This window comes from Saccopteryx leptura, chromosome 3, assembly GCF_036850995.1.
Source record: "Saccopteryx leptura isolate mSacLep1 chromosome 3, mSacLep1_pri_phased_curated, whole genome shotgun sequence".
Lineage (NCBI taxonomy): Eukaryota > Metazoa > Chordata > Mammalia > Chiroptera > Emballonuridae > Saccopteryx > Saccopteryx leptura.
In genome coordinates, this window is record NC_089505.1 from 56,845,190 (window position 1) to 56,863,205 (window position 18,016).

General features: G+C 39.1%; 1 protein-coding gene across 1 annotated transcript in view; it reads right to left on the reverse strand.

The window, feature by feature from the left end:
- The window catches only part of PRDM1 (PR/SET domain 1), a 74,268-nt gene extending 57,963 nt beyond the window's left edge, over nucleotides 1-16,305 (reverse strand). The window contains exon 1 of the mRNA XM_066373568.1: nucleotides 16,221-16,305. The gene's annotated coding sequence lies outside the window, so the exon portion shown is untranslated. The remainder of the gene's footprint in view (nucleotides 1-16,220) is intronic.
- Between the last annotated feature and the right edge of the window lie 1,711 nt (nucleotides 16,306-18,016).

Sequence of the window (18,016 nt, forward strand, 5' to 3'; positions counted from 1 at the left end):
CTTGACCAAGAAAGCCCGGGGTTTTGAAATGGCGACCTCAGTGTTCCAGGTCGACGCTTTTACCCACTGTGCCACCGCAGGTCAGGCGGGATCTGATATTTAGTAATTGCTCTAGGATCATGTCATTTTGATACCAAGTAAGTGCTAAGCATGTTAACTATTTTAAAAGTTGTCATATCCACTCACTAGAGAACAGAATACTTTCACCTAACTACAAAATCTTTCAAAAAAAAATTCAGTGATTCTGCGCTCACTTGTTAAAAAATATAAAAAGGCATCAACTTCCTATTACTTAGCGAGAACAAGTAACAGACTGACACAGGAGAAGATAAAAATATTCTACATAAACGTTTCTGCTTAATTGGTGCTTAAAATTGAAATATAGAGGTCCATGGTCAAAATGGTTTTTCTGAATGTGCAATGAGAATTTTGAAGACTGCAGATCTATAGCAACAAATACAAAATTATTTCTACCTCTTCCTTCCTTAAGAATCATTACCAACCACTACATTCAGTTTGCCTTCTTGCTTTATCCTTCCATCTCGTAACAATTTACCAGTATTTATAGCTAATAGCTATTCATATTACCACTGAGACAGTAATAATAACATCTGCAACTGATTTCACCATACAAAGAGAGAGAGAGAGAAGAGACAACGATTTATACCAGGGGTCTCAAACTCGCGGCCCACGGGCCGCATGCGGCCCGCCGAACAATTTTGTGCGGCCCGCAGACTAATCCACGAAGTTCAAGAAAAGTGTTGTGTAACAGTTGCCTTTTGTAGACCTAGTGCGGCCCGCCGAATGGCTGTGATCTTGCTCTGCGGCCCACATGCTGAGTTGAGTTTGAGACCCCTGAACCATACTTACATTTCAGAACTCTTGCAACAACCAAATAATATTATGGATATGAAATGGCTATGTATAAGGAAAAGTCTGATACAAATATGAGATACTTAATGCCCTTTCTATCTTAAGTTGAGTTTACTCTATTTCCCATAATACCATGAGGCACCCCAAGATTTCATATTTACTCCTTTTTTCCCTGATAAAGTTAGAAAACATGTATTTTTCCTCAGGTATTAGGTTTGAGGTTCTCAGACAGTCAGGTATCCCATATTACTTATAGCCTGAATAAACACAAAACAAGAGAGCAACCCAGCCTCCTTACTAGACATCTGGGGACATTGGCTAAACCAAAAAAAAGGGATGGGGGTATCACATTGGGGCTGAGGTTCTTCTTGCCTCTTGTGACTGATATGAGATCATTTGTCCCCACCCCAGTGCCAATGCTTTTGAAGTACATGACATCAGGCACCTCCTGCACCTCTATAATTATTGCCACCTACAGACCTCCTGGCCTAAGCCTCTTATTGAATGAAGGCTGTTCCACTTGCGTCACTGTCTTCCTCATGACTGTTCCTTCTAGTTGCCTCGGACACTACCTGGTCTCTTCTCCCCTTTCACTCGCACTCCTGGTGCACTTAGTGGCATCATGCCTTGAAGCACAATAAAGCATACTTCTTCCAAGCCTCTATCTTCACCTCCTCCTCTACAGTCTTCCCAGCACATTGGTTTTATCATCCTGCTAACAAAAATTCCCCAAGTCACATCAGATCTTCCAGTCCAGTGACCAGTTGCCCTACTTTTTCACCCTCCGATTTTTATCTCTTGTCCTGACTTCCCTTATCACCCAACTTTGCGTCTATAATCTATGCTCCCTTGTATATAATTTTTAATTACATGGTCCCTCTTCGGTCATATTTCCCCTATTCCCCAGTACTCAGAAGAGCTGTCTGTGTCTTCAGGTTTTATGTTCTTTCATTCTAATCTCTCTCTAATCCACTGCAATCGAGTTTTCATTCCCACAGTTGCACTAAAGTCACATGGTCAGCAATGACGTCCATCTTGCCAAATGAATGGGCAATTCTCTGTTCTCATCTTGTTTACATCTGAGCAGCACTTCACACAATCATGTTTTCCTGATAAAATTCTTTGTTTGACTTCTGAGCATGACACTCCTATTTTTCTCTTATCTCACTAGCCACTGCTTTTAGTCTCCTTAATTGGATCTTCATCTTTCTTCTTAAAAAGATGGGGTGTCCTGGGGCTCTGCTGTAGCATCCAATGCTTCAGTTTATATAATTATTTAAGTGCTAACAACTCCCTATTTTATTATTTTTTAAATACTTTATTTATTCATTTTAGAGTGGAGAGAGAAGGGGGAGGAGCAGGAAGCATCAACTCCTATATGTGCCTTGACCAGGCAAGCCCACGGTTTTGAACAGGCAACCTCAGTGGTCCAGGTCGATGCTTTATCCACTGCGCCACCACAGGTCAGGCCAACTCCCTATTTTAGATCTCCAGCCAGGAACACATCCCTGAACACTAGAGTCTATAACCAGCTCCCTACCTAACATCTTTATTTGGACATTTAATAGATATGTTCATCTTTAAAAAAATTTTTTAATTGATTTTTGAGAGAGAGGAAGGGAGAAAGAGAGAGAGATGGAAACATCAATTTGTTCCTGTATGTGCCCTGACCAGGGGTCAAACCTGCAACCTTTGTATATTAGAACAATGCTCTAACCAACTGAGCTATCTGGCCAAGGAGGACATGTTCTTCTTAACAATCCAAATGGAATTGATCTTCTTCTCCCAAAATTACTCTTCTTCCTGTCTACCAGTCTCAGTGAATGGTTCTTTAATTCATCAAGATCAGACTTAGGAGTCATCAATTATTTATGACTGCCCAATTCTCTCTATCTCCTTCCCCCACATTCAATCCATCAGCAAGTCTTAATGGTTCTACATCCCAAATCCTCTAACCATATGTCCCCTTCTCTACCAGCACTACCCTTGCTCAAGACTCTATAATCTTGGACTGTTGAAAGAGTCTACTAGCTGGTCCCCTTCCCATCTTGTCCTTTACTGTCTCTTCTTTACCCAACATTTAGAGATTGTTAAAGAATAAATCGAATCATGTAGTTTCAATGATAAAACATGCCAAGGCCTTTCCATGATCCTCAGAATGAAACTAAAATACCATAGCGTATGAGATGGTCCATGTTCTATCTCTCGAATCTCATCTCCTTTCACTTTCTCACTGGGTTTTCAGGCTCCAGCCTCACTGATCTTTTGTGCCGTTTCTTTTCTTTCTTTTTTCTTTTTTTTTTTTTTGTATTTTTCCGAAGCTGGAAATGGGGAGGCAGTCAGACAGACTCCCGCATGCGCCCAACCGGGATCCACCCGGCACGCCCACCAGGGAGCAATGCTCTGCCCATTCGGGGCGGCGCTCTGTTGCAACCAGAGACACTCTAGCGCCTGAGGCAGAGGCCATGGAGCCATCCCCAGTGCCAGGGCCATCTTTGCTCCAATGGAGACTTGGCTGCAGGAGGGGAAGAGAGAGACAGAGAGGAAGGAGAGGGGGAGGGGTGGAGAAGCAGATGGGCGCTTCTCCTGTGTGCCCTGGCCGGGAATCGAACCAGGGACTTCCTCCGGCCAGGCCGACAGTCTACCACTGAACCAACCGGCCAGGGCCTGTGCCGTTTCTTTAACAAACAGTATCATTCTTCCCTTTGAATCTGTACTATTCTCCCACAAGACCTTACATGGATCACTCATTTCATTTTAGCCTATACTTAAATGCCACCTCCCCAGAGAGATCTCTCTACATTTAAAACAGTACTCTTTCTCTTCATTCTCTATGCCCTTACTCCGTTTTAATTTCATAATCATCATAACTATCTATCAAAAATTGTATAATGAATTTCTTTGTTGATTTATCTGTATCTCCCACTAGAATGTAATCTCCATTGGGGTTACAGAATGTCTTAGTTTTATTTATTTTTTTGTCTTTTTGCCACAATATCCTTAGCATTTAGAACAATGATTTGTACATTGCAGAAAGTAGTCAAAGTATATGTGTTGGATGAGAAAATGATCGAATGAATAGATGGAGAACTTAAATGCTCCAAATTTAAATTTGGTTCTTGAGTAATTATTGAGCACAGTGATGTCTTGAACAAGAATACCGACATTATGAAGACAGAGTTAGAAAAATATGTTAGTACTTGTGTAAGAATGCTCAAGTAGAGGCAAATGGAGGCAAAACCAGATCCTCTGAGGCTGTTACAAGAAGCATCTTAGCACATATGGGGGTTGATACTTCCTGCTCCTCCCACCTTCTTTCTCCCTCTTTCCTCTCTCTAAAATGAATAAAGTCTAAATATATATATATTTATATATATATAAAAGATTAATTATATATTAATATATATTAAAAGATTAATTTAAAAAAAGAAACATCTTAAGTTGAAAAGAACTTTGGCCAACTATTGGTACAGGTTGGTATGTAATGTAAGGAGGGTCTAAAAGAAGGAAAAAGAAAGTATTTCAAGAATGAAAATTTATACAACCAAGAGGTGCTCTTGCCAAATGGGAAAGTTAAAAGGAACTGGCATGGCCTGACCTGTGGTGGTGCACTGGGTAAAGCATTGACCTGGAATGCTGAGGTTGCTGGTTCGAAACCCTGGGCTTGCCTGGTCAAGGCACATATGGGAGTTGATGCTTCCTGCTCCTTCTTCTGTTCTATCTCTTTCCTCTCTCTCTAATAAAAATGAATAAATAAAAAACATAAAATCAATAAATATTTTTTAAAAAAGAAACTTAAAAAATAAATAAATAAAAGGAACTGGCATGGGGCAAAAGAGGAAGCCTATAAATTAATTGCATTGTGTTTTATCTACTTTCAACAGTAATAGTTTAACTATAAAATTCAGAATATGCTTTTTCTTATTTCCTTACCTATATTAGTGTATTTTAGAAAAATGAATTACCTAAGGTTTAAGGCAGGGGTCCCCAAACTACGGCCCGCAGGCCACATGCGGCCCCCTGAGGCCATTTATCAGGCCCCCACCACACTTCCAGAAGGGGCACCTCTTTCATTGGTGGTCAGTGAGAGGAGCATAGTTCCCATTGAAATACTGGTCAGTTTGTTGATTTAAATTTACTCGTTCTTTATTTTAAATATTGTATTTGTTCCCGTTTTGTTTTTTTACTTTAAAATAAGATATGTGCAGTGTGCACAGGGATTTGTTCATATTTTTTTTATAGTCTGGCCCTCCAACGGTCTGAGGGACAGTGAACTGGCCCCCTGTGTAAAAAGTTTGGGGACCCCTGGTTTAAGGCATTAACTTAGAGTAAAATGCATGTAGGAATGAAAACTGAGCTTTATTTTATATAGACCAAGAACCAAAGACCAAATGATTATACATCTAGTAATATTTAAAAGATGATTTATGATTCTGGTAGGGATTCTTTCACTCCAAATGATTTTAAACGGTTCTTTGATATGTTTGCCTTTGAAACACAGTAAATTTGGTATAGATATACATAAAGTTGTCTTATTGAAAAGAAAAATCAGTATTGTGCAACAAACCAGTAAATCAGCCTACAAATTCAGAACACACATACATACACACTCCTATCAGTATAGTCTGCATTCCAAACCAATAACTGTGATAAAAAATTAAGAACCACTACCTCCTCTCAAGGTCTACAAGAAAAAGCTGCATTTATGTGAATATATTTGCAGGTGTATGAAATAAAAAGCTTCTTTCACCTTCCTGTACACATATAACATTAACAAGAGTGCTTGAACATGCTTTTCTCTAAACCACTCATAAAAATTCTTGAGGTTCTTAACCTTACTGGAAAAGAAAACCTCAGATGACTATAAAGTAAATACACAGCATATTCTCAATATCATGGCCATCTTCAAGCAATTTCTCACACTTATAATGCATTTATTTTTATATAAAGCAGATGCGTGTCTTTGGGGCAAACCATGCCTTTTATTCTTATGTTGTGAAAGTCCCTTCTAATTAAAACAGGAAGTACAAATTTCCTTGTCTAGTTCTAAGGATAAATCTTACTTAGCACAAGCAGCTGTCTGCAATTTTTGATGAGCCCTTTCTGGCTATTCTAAACATGCATTGCACTGCTGAATTCATATTTTATGATTCACTTTTGAAATCTCCATTTCAAAAACAAAAGGCACACCCAGTGTCCCTGCATTTGCACCAGCCAAGGCCATGCATACTTTGGGCACCTTTGCAAAATAAGTAACAAACAAGCAGCGTTGCAACTTCAAACACTCAGAACTGAGAAGGCTGAATGAATATGGTTCTGGAGGAGGGGTTAAGTATATAATGAGTATATGTACGATGAGAAGTCATTCAGAGAAAGTGCTAGGGATTGAATGAGGGAGAGAATGTAAATGAATTTTTAAAATAATTATTCTTCTTTAAAAGCTTTATGTTATAGTTCAAATTGCAATTAAGACAACTCTGGGCCCACCCTTCTAATTAAAAAGCACAAGTAGTTTCCTTTACTGACCACAACAAAGGGCACATAGACTCAAACCCACTTCCTTTGCAGGAGCTTCACTTGCTGCTTGTGTGTGGTTTATGGGTCTGAGGGATTAAAGCCCAAGCAAGTTTGTACACATGGGAGTGGATTAGATATGGTATCTCGTGAGACAGTTTTTCTACTCTTATCAAACTTAGATTAATATTTCTACTAACTGCATTTTTTAAATGGCCCATTAGTTTAAGTCAACAGGAGAGTTGACAGGAAGGTGGGGAGACCAGAAACTGCCTTTATCCCCTTAGGGATCTGGGGGTCCCAGTCCAAAGTCTCAGCGCTTCCTCTGTGTCACCACTGAGGGCTCACTCGCACTGGACTTCCGAGTGGGAAGGCCAATGCCCTAATCCTGCTAGTCTGTAACAACAAAAAAAGAGTTGGTGATGGAATTAATGAAATAAAACTGCCTTATAGCTTTATCAGTTAAGAATTATGATTTGACCAGGCTGGATAGCTCGGTTGGTTGGAGTCAGCACAGGGGTTTGCTGACTCTATCCTCAGTCAGGACACACTGTCTCTCTTTCTTTCAAATCAATAAACAAAAATTTTAAAAAATAATTATGATATGGAAATTCTTAACCTGTAGGGGTATTCTTTTAATCTTAAATACCTCAGTTTTTACTGTTATATCAGAAACAATGTGTGTTTTTTTTCTTGGGTAAAAAATTTGATGTTTGTTCTTAAGAATGAAACTCCTAATCCCCTCCCTATACACAGAGCTTTAATTTTATTTGGCTGCCCAGTCACAAGAGTCTTATTACTTAACCCCGATTTGCACATTCAGCAAAATGATTGCTGTGTTTTGACATAACGACAGGCACATTGGCTGCTAAAGTGCCAGTAAAGATGGTGAATCCTTTAAAATCTAGTGATGGACCAGAAGCCGCGTTCATGGTTCTTCAGAAACAAGAAAGTTAGTTAATAAACACCAACTAACTTTTTCAACTGCAGCAATAAATTGTTCAATTGGTGAAGTGTTCACAAGTTCTGCTGAGAATACCTTGTGAATTGTTTAATTAACAAACACTTGCAACACTTAACAAATAGATCTAGGCAACTAAGGGAGATACAAGGGCCCTGGAATACGAGCTGTGCTGATAATCTAATCTGCAAGATTTCCAAAGGGATGCGTATTCCATTCTTTTATTTTAAAAAAGACTTCAGACACTCAAATGATGAACATTTTCCATTTAAAATGTTCTAACAAGTAAATAAAACAAGAAATGTATAAACAACTAGTTATGTGAACAAGTTTGTTAATCACATGCTAGTAGTCCCCAACCAGATTAATAACACATCTCATGTATATAATAATGCAGGACAAGTATGTGTCCTCCCACCATAATGACAGTATATTGTTCACACAAATGTGGCAAAATCAAAGAACAAAATATTCTCTAAAAGTCTTCATTTTGTTTCACCAAACTGGAAAGGGTATTATCAGATATATTTAAGGCCCCTAACCCCATATCTTACAAGCCAAAGGACTAGGGAAGTTCAAATTGGCAGTGATTTTAGATTGTTAAACATGGAATTTTGACCCAAGAAGCTCTGAGTGGGAATAGTCATCCATCACAACAGCTCTTTCTGCAAAGATACCAACACTCAGGGGAGGGTCAACAGTTTGAGTGTTGTGAACTGAGTCTTAAATCATTAGTTCCTGGGAAACTTGTGGTAGAGTCAGGCCTAGTGTAAATGGTTCACTTCCTTGGCTCTGATAATACAGTACAGACCACACTGAGGAGTGCTAGTTACTTGATGAAATCCCAACCCCAAATCCAGTAACGGTATAGACCATTTCAATATATTTTGTTTCAAGGATACAGACCAAGTGCCAGCATTCATGGTAGTGATGCCTTGCTTAAAAACGTTGTGTGTGGAAATTTCAAAACCCCATCCTCACTATAAATTCAAAGTAAATGTCCCTTCTGTCAAAGGAATAGTAGAGAGTATGTTTTTGCTATAAAGGAACACATATTACTAGTCCCATAAAAATAAAAGAAATGTATATCATTTTGCAGCAGAGAAAAGTTTGAAAAGCATTTAATTAAGCTTCTTTCCCCTTTCTCCTTAGAAAATACAACTATGATTCATTATAATCACCTAAAATAATTAAGCTGCATGTCGCTATTTTTAGTTCTACCTGCAGGGGTTAAAATGCACAGAGTCCTTATCTTCTTAAATTTACACATTAATCTGACACTGATCTTCTTAGGTTGAAATGTCCAAGTCTTTCACATAGTATATTAGTTTGAAAAGCACAAAAGAAAATACATAGAATTTATTATTTTAGTTGGAAAGCTATGCATACTTATTATCTATCAAATATTTGATATATTCTTGAAATAAAAATCTTGAAAGAAATCCAATACCACCAAAGACTTCCCCCTCTAAAACATACACAAACAACCACACAGTTCTGAATTAGTTTTAAGTGAGAGACAGATAGATAGATGGGAGCAAGTAGCAATCTGATTCTTATAATATATAACCAAGCACACACACAAAAGAGTTTAAGAAGAATAAGAGGCAAATCATTTACTTAAAGTCAAGAAAGCACTTAAGCCTGACCTGTGGTGGTTCAGTGGATAAAGTGTTGACCTAGAATACTGAGGTTGCTGGTTCAAAACCCTGGGCTTGCCCAGTCAGGGCACATACAGGAAGCAACTACTCTGAGTAGATGCTTCCTGCTTCTCTCCCCTCTTCCTCACTCTCCCTCTCCCCTTTCTCCAAAAATCAATAAATAAAATCTAAAAAAAGAAAGCATTTAAGAACCCTTCTGTACAATATCTGAGTTGGTCTCCCGTCAGTTTTCTTTATATGTATATATAAATGTGTAAAACATTTTTTTGAGATGATCTTGTTTTCTATTTGTCTGCTACCATCAAATAATGACAGCTATCTCAAGACACCATCAATCTCGGGTCGGCCACTTCGCCAAGCAGTAGGCAGACTGATGCTGGAAGCAAATGACCTATGATCCAAGAATTTAGTCTCCATGAAAAAAAAGAGACCCAACGATCATGCAGAGCAGTGAAACCCCAGAAGGGCTTTTATTCTAGAAGTTGTTACAAGTAGTTCATAACCTTTGTACTCTAGACACTTATTCAAACTACCTCACCACTCTGTAAACCAACCAGGGGCGAAGGATGCTCAGAGGCATGAACTTTCTACCCAAACAGTGTACTGTAAACATTTGGGGGAGGCATAGTGCTACTGCTAAAATAAATCATAAAAAAGGACATTAGCCAAGACACTTTTATTCAGGGAGCCTCATTTAGTGCAGGGAACCCAATTTTGACTTCAACTCTTTTACTCAAGAGCTACGTCCCAAAGAGAGAGAATAAGCAAGCCTCTTTAGAGTGCTGGCATTTAAAAAATTATCAACATCCTTAGGTGCTAATAAAAAGTACATTAAAAAAAAAGAGTTAAAAGAATTGGGATACAATATAGAATAGCATATTTATATATTTATAGTCTGGGCCTCAAAGTTGTCTTCTCTTTAAAATTATAAATGAAACAAAAAAAAAAAATGTACAAAGGGGAGAATGCTACTCTAAATAGATTATTAGCCTTTTTGCTTCGTTTTAATTTTAATGTTTGATTGGGCTTTAGTTTTTATTAAAAGATTTTCTGTCATGTTCAAAGATGTTTTGACTACAAATTCAAATTAAATTATTTGATCCTAGACTGCAAACAGCCTTCCTTCTCTGGGGAGAGAGGAAGAATGGAGATGTGGATCGCCAACAGAAAGCTCACCCGCCATGCTCCCAAAACCGGTGAAATAAAATCATCAGGGGAAGCAGGACGTGAAATTGAGTCCAGTCTGCCTAAACTGAGTCTCATAAAAATTTTATTCTAAACTCAAATTTATGAAAATATAATTTTATTCTAAAAATTGCTTTAAGGAGTAAAACTGTAGAAAATAATATAATTGTTAAGTGTTAATAATCTCTGGATATGGACTATGAAGTTAGATGATTTAAACATATCTAGTTAAGTATGTGGGTGCAAAAATCTGCCCTTCCACCGAATGTTTCATCAACTGCTAGCAACCAGGAGACAATCTGTCTTCCAACAAAGAATCCAAAGTAATTGTTGAATTTAATATGCTGGATATGCTGGTTATTTTACTAGCCAGTCTGATGAGGTAAAGTTTTTAGTACTGACATCAAATTGACAATTATTTTTAGAATTGTTAGTTAAAACGTAAAGCACATAAAAATATAAAAGATATAAAAGGCATCTGTTAACTAGAAATTCAAGACCACTTAACACACAGGATGTAGAAACTCTTTCACACAGTAAAAAATACTGTCTAAATGCTCAGTTCACTTTAAAACAATAACAAAATACTATGTCTTGATCAAAATAATGTCCAAGTTATTAGACCAAAACTTTACAGATTTCTTTTGGTATTTCTCAGTATAAAAATGTCTTTGAACAATATTTATAATAGCTGATTTTTTAAAAATGTGGTAAAATATACATAAGATAAAGTTTACTATTTTAACCATTTGTAAGCGCAGAGTTCAGGGGCAATCAGCATAGAGGTGTCACTACCACCAGTCCATCTCCAGAACTTTTTATCATCCCCACACCAATGAAACAACAACTCCTCACATCTTCCTATTCCCTATTCCCAATCCTTGGTAACCTCTAATCTACTTAATGGCTTTATAAATTGGACTATTCCCGGGACCTCAGATCAATCTTACAATATTTGTCCTTTTGCACCTACTTATTTCACTTATCATGCTGTTCATTTTTTTAATGTAAATCTCCATTACCCAATTTATATATGGAAAACGAAAGAAACCAAACTTGTTACCCAGAAAATATAAAGGTAATACCATTTCCAATATACAGTATGACTATGATAGGCCCACTCACCTTTTCAAAAAAATAAGTTTGGCCTTCTATAAAGAAAACTCAGGTTTTAGCATTATTTCCCCCTTCAGGGGCTCAGACCCCAGAATCTTCCTGGACAAGCCATGTTGTAGTCCACTTCCTGCCCGGAAAAGAAAGTTATGCCAGCTATCTAGAGCAATCCTGTGCTGCCCCACACACCTGTTCAGACAACGGGTCAGTTAAACAAGCAAAATAACAGCTGAGAAAGCCAGGTCAGCTACCCTATGATCTGAAAGACATTTACAGAACCAGTCCCCTCTGTGCCCGCTTTATGTGAAAATAGCAGTTGAAGTAACATGATTCCTTCCCTTCCTGTTTGAAGGGACAGTGAAAGCCCTCCTGCTGGGAGTCCACTCTGTAAGTCTGGGGAAGAGCTGCCTCCAGCCTTCACTCAGCTTAGTTCATAGGCCTGGCTCTGCAGGGGAGGGAAGACCCACCCCACCTCGGTTAGGTTTGTTCAAGGAGCCAGGTCTGACTCAAAGAGTTAACAATTAACAAGGGCCATGTTCCACGGCACATTTTCTTGCTACCATGCTTTTTACTCTTATGTAAAATTAAGGACACTTTTTTGCTTTGTGGCCTTTCTCCAGCTTCACTTTAGTTGGGCCCAAAAGCTCTGAATACAAAAAAAAATACATGAACTAAAAGGACATTTGTGGACTTATGAGAAGTAAAATCTGACTTTTCTGGAAAGATTAAAAATAAAAAATGGATACAGCACTACAGGTACAAGAGCAAAGCAAACCAATCAGGTGTAAAGGTTTTATGAGTGAATCTCCTTCCAACTATATTTTTATAATCTTTTTTCCAGATACAATGTCTTACCAGGTTATAAATACAAAAAGTATACAATTCTTTATTTAAGAACATGCCTTTTAAAAATGTTGTCTTTTACTTGTAACATCTGAATAGAGTTTCTCTCAATACCTTCAGTGTAGATAGTTGTTTTATTTTTAACTAAAGGAAGAAAAGAGAAAAGAAAAATGGCCAAAATCCATTTAAGGACTGGCTCTTTAAAAATATGTTTCGAGGGCGTAACTCTGTAAGACAGGTAACACACAAACCCAGCAAGTCCACACAGAGCCTCCTCTAGAGAGGGAAGCTATGTCTTGATAGGTGAAGTGGTTTAAAGGAGAGAACCTAGCAGGCCTGGGAAGCTGACAGCTCAACACACACATTATTTTGAAAAAAATCTCATCTGTTTTTGCAAAAGAATTGCTTTAAAAAACATAAAAAAAAAGGGAACCACAACACTGTATATCCTAAAATATTATAAATAACTGCTTTAAAAAATTCCTGTAATACTTTTCTTTCAGGCTTCCATTCTAATTCGAGTATTACTTTTCTCATGCTCTTTTGAAATCACAGAATTCTAGAATTCCGTAAGGAAATTTAGAGATAATGTAGTAAGGTATAACAGTTTCTAAACATTTTTTTTTAGAAGCAGAGCCACCGCTAATTACCCTATTTTTCCTAGTAAACCTGCTGAAATCTTACAGCACTGCAACAAGTGGAATAGATAGAAGTTGAAATCTGGTTGGGGAGGCAATCAGAAGATCCAAGGCCCACGTCTGAGAATCACTCACTGCCTGTCAATCCAAACCCTGCGTTTTACAGACATGGAAACAGAGGCCTAATAAGGTCAGGTGACTTCTCCAAATTCACATCACCCAGCATCAGAGTCCAGACTTGTAGATAAGCTCCTTAATCAGTGACATCTTTCATGTTGCTCTTCACCAAACCTTTATTGTTTGTAACTTCAAATAATTTACTACTTTATACTTGTAGGAGAACTAAAGAAGTGGCACAAAGATTAGTGTGGGGTAAAGTGTTTTTTTGAAATTCCTGATCACTTGTGGGTTATCAAGGCCAAGAAGACACCCGAAAGAAACACATTCAGGAAAAGGAGGGGCCAAACGGGACGTCAGGGCAAAGGCAGTCATCCATTATCCATTCCTGGATCCCCTCGCTCTGCAGAGTTAGTACAGACATGGTACCAAGTACTGAGAAACATGCCAAGATAAATTATGACTTTTTTTTTCTGGGTGCAAGTTTTCAACTTGGCATGTGCATGCAGTCCCGGGCAGGATATGACAGATGCCACAACACTGACACAGGGGAGGCAAGGAGGAAGGAAGAAAGAAGCAATCAGGGCAGGTGACAGAGAAGGTGTCTCTGAGCTGAGCCTCAAAGCTCACAGTGGGGGATGGTGGCACTGCGGATGGGTCCCAGCGGCCGCTGGGGAGCAAGCAAAGGTGGACAGGAGGAAAAGAGCCAGGCCTTTCTCCCGCCCACCCTGGCTCAGGCAAAGGACTCATGCAGGACTGTGGGGATTATGTCTAGAAGAGTTACTTTGGTCAGAACTTTGAAACTGACTCCATCTTATGATGTGGTAAAAAGAAAGGTGTTGGGAACACAAGTGTGTAACAACTATGTTGGGCTTGCCCGCCTTGTACTTTGCATGGTTGGAGCATGAGCACAGGGCTGTGGCCTGTGTGTGTAGTCTATAGAAAGCTGCGAGTGCTTGCCCTCAAGGCAGCAGATTGAAAAGTGCAGATTGCCTTCCTGCTTGAGAGGGGCCATTGTTTGCTATAGTTTGCTGGAGAAGCCCCCCCTCTTCCCCTGCGCCTGCTCTGCTGAGGAGTCCAGAAAGAGAGAGGGAAGCAGTCTGCCCTGCCTGTCTGCTCATCCACCCTTACAAGACTCTAGTAAACAGAATGGCCCACCATCCTCCGGCTCCGCAGTTCCTTTACCGTCTGCCCGAATCCAATGGAACCTGCATGGCCACCCGGCGGCCACTGGCTTTACAAAAGGGTTTGGGGGTAAAGAGGAAAGAGGTAACCAGGAAACAGAGTGAAGACCGAGGCTTGGGACTGGAGAGCGAAGGGAAGAGTTTATTTACTAAAGGGATACATGGAGAATACATCTCTATACAAATAAAATGTATGAAATTAGGTCAGCCGCCTAAGGGTCATTGGTAAAAAGGGTTCTAGATTTCATCATTTGTTGCCAAGCTCTTCTGTGTAGAAACGGCTGAGGCAGCACAATCAGCTTGGGGGGCTGCTGCTGGTTTGCTTTGTAGAATCAGTCTTTACTCCTCACCCCCTCCCCAGATGCTGCCGCCACAAAGGTGCTGCCCTAACATCGGAAAGCATTTCCCCCACATTGGAACGGAAACGGTTAAGTCTGAAGCAAGATACAAGTAATACCATGGAGAGAGAAAAGCCTTCTCATACTTTTCTGGCCTTCAGTGTTCCATAAAACACATTTTTTTCCTGATAAGAACCTGTGCTGACCAGGCAACCGTGCTTTACTGCAGGTTCACTAACTGAACTAAGCTGCCTTTTTCAAGGATATCAATCCTACCAGAGGAGCCATAAAATTGTGAAATTGCAAGAAAAGGGGGCTAAATCAAACATAGGCTTGGCTTAGCCTGATCTGAACAGATGCAGACAGAGCTAAGCTGCTGACAGGACAGTAATGCAATGTGGTCAGTTCTGAGTGCCCATGTCCTGTCTCTCTCCAGTCATGCATTGCTTCTTCAAGAGATGTTTTGAGAAATGAAGAACCCATGCCAACAGGAATCTGGAAAAGGGAGGGGAATTTTCCCAAATTCTAGTCACTCATACCAAATAAAATATAAAAAGCTTAACATTCACTTACTGTTTGCCACTACAGTTAAGAATTTCTGGCATAAGCTGTTGAAGACGTGCCAAATCTGAAGTTTTACAGCTAAGAAAGAAAAAGAAAAAAAAACTATCCCTCTACTTTGAATCTATTTGTTAAAATACCCCAGATTTTAAAACTGTGCAGTTCTGAGAGCCAGCCCCTGCATTGTAGCTCTGAGGAAACCAAGGATCAGAGAGCTATGGGATTTGCTCTCACTTGGCTCATGAACAACAGAAAATGACAACCATCAGGCTTCTCTACTCCTTGTTCTTACACTCTCAGTTACCATGAATGATTTTCCTATTAGTTTATATTTTTTAGTTAAAGTCCATGTAATTCTTATTCCTTTGGTGCAAACATTATGAGATTGTAGGAAAATGTGACTCTAAGGATAAGGATGTCAGAAGTGGGCATTTTAGTGGTGATCCTAATATACATTTTCCCCTTCGAAAGTCCTAACTGACTTCCCATAGCAAAGAGTTACCTTTTCATATCTGTTGTTGTGTGACTAGGTAAGCCGCGCACAATGAAAAGACACACAATTCTCTACAAGCATGGCCATCAAAGCCTTATTTCACTGCTAAAGATTATTTTTAAAAAGTACTATGCCAGAAAAACCCAAATTAACTACTTTTCTCACTGCCCTCAAACCAAAAGAAATTACATAACCTAAAATTGCTAAACAGTGGCTAAAAACAGGGGTATACCACACACAGTATTTAGGATTAAGGAAACAATTACAATTACAAATTCTCCCTCACCTCCTTCACTATTCTTTTTTCCTTTCTTCGTATTTTTGATACAGGTGTTAGAGAAATGAAAATAGATACAATGTACATAAAGAATTATGAAGGTCCAAGATACTTGGTCCTATGTATTTATTAGTTTGTTACAGAAACCAGAAGAGATCATATAAGTCACTTCATATAGCAATTATCAATCTCTTAACAGTCTTGCTTTTTAAAGTTTTTAATCAGTAAAGAAGTAAATATATACATATATCTATAATGATCTTACTTGAAACTTCATAATAACGGTTATTAGGTAAAATGTCATTTTCCTAACATTTCCTTAAAATGTCATATAGAAAAGAATATATTCTCAGGACACAATTAGAAGCTCAGAGAATTTCTTAACCCTGAATTTACTTGTCCTTCATTCTTCTTGAATTTGGCTAGGATAAGACTCTCTCTAGTTGTTGATGAAATACTCACTTTTCCACGCGTGCGCCCTGGAACTGGCCTCCGGACCTCCGAGAGAAACGCCCTGAGTGAGCTCTCCCTCTCCCCAGAGCAGAACCTCAGCCTGGGCAGAGGCCCTGTGCTCTCCCACCCTAGAATGTGGATCTGAAAAAGAAGCCTGTGTCAACAGCACTATCGCGATCACATGACATGGCCTTTGTCTCCTTCCTGCTGGTGTGTCAGTGGTCATGGCCAAAGACTGCGACAGGGGATTGCCAGGGGATGAAGAATGCTTCATCTGTATTCTAGCTGTCAAAGAGGGAAGACAAGGAGCCTCGTCCACTGCCTTCCCTCACAGCCCAGAAAGGACCTGTTCTCCCACCTGAGTGGTTCTGCACGTGCCAGGAACTAGAGATGCAGGAAACCAGATCTGCAGCCAGGAGCCCACTCTCCTTATTCCATAGAAATGAAAGACAAGTTGCTTGGATCACCTTGGAGACCAACCACCTCCTTCTGAAAGCTAACTCCACCTTGGCGGTGACTGCCTCCCCTCCCCCCAGAGCCCTACTCCCTCTGCTTTGGCTTGAGTATCAGGCTAATCAGTTTGATCTGACAGATTTTAATTACATTAATTAGAGGGCTTTTCAGAATAGGACTGATTAGCATCCTACCAAGGGTTTTGTGTGTATTTTTTCCTTCTCTAAAGCAGCTCTGCTGGAATCAGGACTAATATTACCCTTTCCTCTGTTAATGATGTTTTTGGTTTTTTTTGTCTTGCTCAAGGTAAAAAATAAATAAATAAATCAGATATGTGATGCTACTGGGTGTAAGAGTGTATTTTTTTTAAAGAAAATTTTTATTTATTTATTTATTTTAGAGAGGAGAGGGAGAGACAGAGAGAGAGAAGGGGGGAGGAGGAGGAAGCATCAACTCCCATATGTGCCTTGACCAGGCAAGCCCAGGGTTTCAAACCGGCGACCTCAGCATTTCCAGATTGACGCTTTATCCACTGCGCCACCACAGGTCAGGCGAGAGTGTATTTTTTAATAAAGTCATCCCTGAGGGACTGGGGTAGGCTTTGCATCTATTTAAAGAGCCTTGGTGGGGGAGAAGAGGTTATTTAGAACACGTGCCTAGAACACAAACATTGGCTTGGTTTAGGCTTTGCCTGGTAAAGTCTACATTTAGCTTGAGTTTAATAATTCCAAGTTCGTCTAAATCTTTCCCCATACCTTCATCAGATTGAAGCACAAAGAAATAGATTTTTACCTCTATATATTATTTTATCCATCACATTTCAGAGAGAGCCAATGATAACCACACACACACACAAAAGCCCATGATGATTTAGCCATTGTCCCTTCATTGTTTCTTAGAATAAAAAATACCTTGAATGTCAACAAGGATTCTACTGAAAATATTTCTTAACTACTTTCAGCCAGTAATAAAAGAGGACAAAACTGATCATTCAGAACACTGTACAAAGATCATCATGACACACATATTTAGCTTTGTTGATCATCTGCACTATAATTATTGCTTTAAAATATGCTGTTTTGAATAAGCCACAATACATGAGGGCATAGTTCTAGACACCAGGAAGAAAATCTATGAAACTAAATAAAGTTTGTTTGCTTTTTTAAATAGCATAATATGAAACTAATTTTCTAACCACATATCTTAAGGAAAGCAATAAAAGCATGGACTTACAACCCTTAATCCAAGTTTTGAATCTTACTGACAGCCCTAACTCTTTGCTGCAATTTGTTCAATAGCCACTTCTCTGAGGATTAGTGCTGTTGTTCTCACTCACCTAAGCAATGTCACAA